This window comes from Nelusetta ayraudi, unplaced genomic scaffold, assembly GCF_046127955.1.
Source record: "Nelusetta ayraudi isolate G7.1 ecotype Tasmania unplaced genomic scaffold, CSIRO-AGI_Nayr_v1 ptg000011l, whole genome shotgun sequence".
Taxonomy (NCBI): Eukaryota; Metazoa; Chordata; class Actinopteri; order Tetraodontiformes; family Monacanthidae; genus Nelusetta; species Nelusetta ayraudi.
This window is the reverse complement of record NW_027466061.1, coordinates 1535154-1541153: the sequence shown is the minus strand read 5'-3', so window position 1 is coordinate 1541153 and position 6000 is coordinate 1535154. Positions and strand designations below refer to the sequence as shown.

At 42.1% G+C, this 6000-nt stretch overlaps 1 protein-coding gene across 5 annotated transcripts in view; it reads right to left on the bottom strand.

Moving 5' to 3' along the window:
- Positions 1–239: 239 nt before the first annotated feature.
- nrip1b (nuclear receptor interacting protein 1b) overlaps positions 240–6000 on the bottom strand; it is a 167045-nt gene continuing 161284 nt past the window's right edge. For all 5 annotated transcript variants that reach the window (XM_076019936.1, XM_076019939.1, XM_076019938.1 and 2 more), the window contains one exon: positions 240–250. The gene's annotated coding sequence lies outside the window, so the exon portion shown is untranslated. The remainder of the gene's footprint in view (positions 251–6000) is intronic.

Genomic DNA, 6000 nt, shown 5'->3' with positions numbered 1-6000 from the left:
TCTGAAATTAAGAAAAACAACCAAAAACAACGATGTGGCAGATTGATGACGCAGCCGTGCATGCAAAGTCCTTGATTTGCGATGACGCATCAAAACAAGCATGGCGGCGGCAAAAGAAAAAAAGAAAAAGCAGTGATTGCGTTTGACAGCTGGAAATACAAACATTATTTTGAGTTCATCTCGTCTAAATGGAAGAATATTGTAGTTCGTTGTACTTCATGTGCAGGAAACAAGACATTCTCAACTGTTACTTTTTTTTTTATCTTTATCTAAAGTAATTAGTAATTGATTCACAGCGACGCTATGCGGCTGTTTGATGAGAAAGAAATGCTTTGATAGTCATATGACTTCAATGACATAAAGATCTGCATTCCGGCACTAACTGGCTGTATTAACACTGACACCACTGGCTGTATAAGGAGAGGTTGGACAAGCCTTTGACCACATCTGATCATCCACATTCTGCTTTGTGAGACATGCAAGTAACCGTACATCCTTATTACAGAATCCATCCCATTGACATTTTTCTAAAGGTTTCTATAGGAGCACCGTGCACCTTTCTCTTCTAATAAGAAAGCCCTTACACCATTAAAGTATGACCTTCAATGGCACCAGGAAGAACAAAGGATGGTGGGTAACCACAGACATGACTGACAACTAATGCAGCACATTTCACAAAGATTAGCTCAGTGCAAGGTTACAAGAAAGAAAAATGCGATGAATAGAAGCGATTGACAGATTGATGGAAGAACTGCCTCAATCATGTCTCGGCCTCTTTCTTAAGATATGCCCACCAGAGTTAGTAAAAAATGCAATATAAAATGTAATTCTTCTGTGTTGGCTCCAGTCGCAGCAGAAACACAACAAACACCAGTCAACGTTATGGGCCTTAATGGATCCCAGTTTTACCTTTCTACTGGGAAGCCTCAGAGGTAAGGGTGCTTATGTAGCCACATCCACCCTCTAAGTTTGCAGAGCCAGTGCACTGGAACCCAAGTGGTTCATTGCAATAAAAGGATGCTGTGGTCCAAAATCATAGGCTTGTTTAAAACAGCTGTAAAACCCAACCAGAAGTATGAAAAAATAAAACACTTTGAAAAAAATACTCAAAAATACTCAAGCATTTGCTTTAATGGCTTCTGTTTGATGTCAATAAAGAAATGTATTAAATTAAAATAGAAATACTGAGTTGCACAAGATTGTTGACAAAAAGGTGAAACGTTAGTGATAATGCTAAATATAGTATCTCATTATTAATTATATAGATGAATAAACTGGATACAGTAACATTCTTGTATTAGAAATGGCTCTGAACCGTTCTTCAAATGTTTTTGGTATTATGCTGTGGATAAATTGCTTTGGGATTTGTGCACCAGTTTAAACATGTGCATGAAACATTCATGGTTTACAATTTTTGCCTTTGGAGAAGCAAGAATTATACTAAACACTCCTGGATTAAACCAGGCTGCCTTATGGCTCTGTTCTCTTTAATTTATTGCACAGTGATGGTGTTACATGATGTTTAAAACTGAACTGAGCTTATTACTTTGAGCCTCTTAACAAATATATTTCCGCGACTTCCATTTGCACATACAAACACAATTTTCTTTAGTTTTTACTGGTTTGTGATATTTTTCAGATTGATATTTTCAGCCCAAAGGTTGAAGACATAATGAAAAAGGAAAACAAGAGGCCAAACACACATATGATAATGCAAATGGAAAAGAGACAATATGAATCTGATCGCACTGCACTTTGGCTGAAACGTAAACATTCCATTTCTGACTGTAGGGATCCGTTGCTGACCTTACACTGGTTCCTCAGAAGACCCCTCACACACTCGGGCTGTGATAAGTAGTTCAATCAGCCACTGAGTGCTGAAAATAAGCAAATGCTTCTGATTGTTGCATGAGCGTAACACTATATTTAAATATGCATGAGTAAAATGTGGTCTCTCCTGTGACTGCTGCTGACCCAGAGTCCTGTTTGAAGGTTATTTTGAAACTGGAGACTTGCTGCGAACCAGACTTTGAGAACCCATAACAGTAGAATCACAGTAAAGATGATATGAAGATATAAAGATGTGACGATACGTGAACAAAGCGGCGTGCTTCGTTATAATGCCTTTACCCTTGGGATCTGACTTTGAACGCTAATCCGTAACCTGTCAATACATAAAAAGAGGCAGCTGTTTACGTCACATGAATTGAATGCAGCAACACAAATAGAACCTGCAGGGTTTGAGAGGCAGCTAAATACGGGGCCGCGCTTTATCTGTCCTTTTTCGCTTTTCGCTATGCTCCCACAGGCTCCCAGGTTTGAATGAATGCGGTGTGAATGTGTGAGTGTGAGTGTGTGTGTGTGTGTGTGTGTGTGTGTGAGCCAGGAGATGAAAAGGTTATGAAAGACACAGTAGCCGAAATGCTGCAGACAGCGGATGGCTGCGCTCGCGCGGTGGGACTCCTGAAAATGAATAAAGAGCAGACTCTTCATGTATAAGTCATACACTATGACGGGTAAACACCAGAGGCTGCGCCCGCAGCTCCGAGAGGCGAGCGAGAGAGGCTGAGTGTAGGGGAAGATGAAAACACGAGAGCCTCGCCGACAGAAACGCAACCTCCACGCTTTAAAACACGTCCTTTAACCCCGCCTCCACCCTCCCCCCATAGGTGAAGCTCTTACTATTCTGCTACAAACTCCAACAGGCCCTGCTGCCACCGTCGTTCCATGAGCACGCTGATCCTCCATCCTTTTAAAGCCAAAACAATAGACTGACTGTCGGTGCGGCAAGGGAATGTTCCTGTGTCTTCTTGCAAGAGTTTACTGCAGGGTCACGTCGTCCCACTCAAGACTGGTCTTGAGACCACTTGAGATGTTGGTCTCGGGCTCCAACCAACCACATAATGGTCTTGAAGCTGGTCCCAGTATGACACCGCCCCCCCCCCCCCACCAAATGCAAAAAATATGATGCATCTATTTTAAAAACACATTATGATATATATTTTACCCTGTGTTTTGATCTTTTCTCTCCATGAGCTGGGTGCCCGCTCTCATACAGTACAGTAGCCCCAATACCATTCTTTCTTTTGTTCTACAATTCATGCCAGTTCTGCAGCGCCCTGTCAGTTCTGACACTCTTTTCAGTCTTGGTCTTTACTCGGCCTGCCTGGTTCTTTGTCTTGTCTCGCTCTCACTCTAGGGTTGCCAATCAAGCATTGAATTTAAAAAAAAATGTTGCTTTAGAAAAATGTAAAAATAGAAACAGAGGGGACCAATGTAAATGTTGTTTGGTGGGATTTGTTTGAGTGCAATTAAGCCACTATTTATTAGAGTGTTAAAGGTGTTACAGTTGACAATGAGGTTTTGGAAAAGTGTAAGATGAAATATACATTTTCCTTAATAAACAATTGTTTATTAATGTAAGGTATTTTAATGTGTGAAATCGTTTTAAGGAAACACCCTTATTATTGTGATTTAGTAGCTAGCCAGGCCAGGTCATCAAATTGAGGCCATTAATCTATACACCAGTGCACTGAGATGACTTTACCCTCAGCCGAGACACTGTTACTCACAGAGGAGACATGTGACTAATGGAAGAAAATGGGTCACTGCAGAGAAGGAAGTGTTTTCCTTTTTCAGCGCATACAGACGGACAGTTGAATGAGCAAGAAGGGCATCACGGGTTTACCTCTGCATTTCTGACTGGCCTGCTCCTGCTGGGTGGACTGACTGACTGAATTCCCTTTTTGGAACTTGCATAATACAAACACTGAGACCGCAGACCACCGCTATATCATCATTATTAGTGTTATTTTCCCTCCTCAAGCACATTTCACAGCATTATCACACAGAATATCTTCATTTAAATTCAGCTGTGCTGTCAACCTCCTCCTGAAGAGTGATTAAAGATGCACCTTTGAAAAACCAACTCCTTCAAATTACAATTCTAAAAAACCAGGAAACGGAACAGTGTGCAAATGAATCTGCCGGTCCTCACCACAAGTGCAGGAGCAGAATTAAACATTCCGGCAATGCGATGATACATTCATGATGCAAGATCCCTGCGGAACATCCAGCTGAGCTTTATCCTTTAGAGCGCAATAACATACAGAAAACAAAACTTTGAAGTTAATCGCATTTTAAATTTACTCCGAGGATTGTTTCAAGCACCACCACCACCACCGCCCTGTCATGGACTCCTGACACTGCTGCATATGAATCACGTTACAGTTGAATTATATCTCATTCCCGTCCTATCTGCGAGAGAGGACGGGCCGGCTTCCATTTGGTCCATGACTGCTTGTGGATGATTGAAAGAGGCGAGGCATGTAGAGACATGCTGATTGTGTTTCCCTTCTCTAAAGCTTTAACTGCACGGCCCTCCCAATACCTTAATCCAGTTTATCCCTCAAGGCAGGAACAGCGAGCCTGCTCATAGTCAATCTCTTGATTGTTTAGTGACCTTGGGCAAGCAAATAATAAGAGTGCTCTGAGCCATGTCAGGGAGATGGACACTTGCGGGGAAAAATTGAGTCTCATTAAAACTAAACCCTGCAGATTAGATCAGTGCAGCGAGGGACATAAGCGATAGCGCTGTCTGAAGGCAAGGCAGATGACAACAGGCAAAAAAGCAGCAGATTTGCAATTTGGCTCTGGTGCATTAGAATATTGGTCTGTGGGAGAGTATGAAAGATTGAAGGTTTAGGAAAGGAAGCGTTCAGGAACCTTCTGCAATAACAAACACAAATCAAAACAGTATCAGACCGTAAACCACTTCGGAGAAACATCTTCAGCAATATTCTTGTGTGGATGTTTGTACTGTGTTTCTCCCTTTCTGAAATGAATGAAGTATTTCTATTTATATCAAAATAAACTAAATTCATACAATACACGTGCAGATTTGAAATACACAGTCAGGCACAAAAGAACCCAGTTGGGCACTAAAAAGATTAAGTAGAAATCTTTCTCTTTTCTGCTTCTGCAAATCAGAAAATAAATGACAGAAGACGACAATTGAATTAGTGGGAAAGGCTGGCGAGGAACAGAACAGACAGTGTCCTCAGTGGCAGCACCAAGAGCTCTGCAGAATAGCACGGACACATTTCCTTCTGTCTTCATTAATTAGGTCATCATATAACACTGTCTGATCAAGTTCCGCCTTGATGCAGACGGAAGAGGGAGGTGCTGGGTGGGGGTGTGGGGGTGGAGTGGCGGGGGTGTGGGGGTGAGGTACATTTTACTGGCATGGGCTGGAAACACTTTTGACAGCATGGACCTGAGCGGGGTCGGGGGGGTGGGGGGGGGGATGAAGCAAGATGAAGCACTTCAGGTTAAAAAGAAGATAAATCTAAATATCTTCTGGCAAATGTCTGTGTTGCATTGGTGGAATATCACATTTTCCACGCGACAACATTTGCAAACATACTAAGTGCAAATGCACTTGATCCTCCTGCAGTACATCTACAGTGAATTACTCCATATTGGATCTGACTCCCTCTGAAACTCTGCAGAATCCCATTAAATCTCAGAGTAGTCTGCAGTGTTTGTCACCCAAACTACAGTTTTCACTGTGGAATGAAAAGACGGTCACAGCTCGTGAGTCGTTTCCAATTATGCACCATTACAGTGAAGCCTTAAATGTGTACAACATGGGAGGAAACCTATCGCAGCCGTAAAATTAAAATAGTTTTTCCTTCATCAGTGACTCATTCTCAGTTGAAAACAATAGAAGCTCTTGGCACATTCCACGGAACAGTGGAGCAATAGGGAGGCCATCTGCATGAGTTAGTTGCCAATGCTCCTCTACAGAAACACATTCAGCCCACGGATGGAAATGCCAAAGAAGCAAACAATCCAAATACTGAGTGTTTCTTCTTTGCGCCATATGCATCCTAGAGGAGTTTGATCCTCGGTAACAATTGCACAGAGGTAAGCAGGATCCACCGAGCTGGACTGGTATTTGGACTTTAATGAAGTCCAAATACTAATACCACATACTGG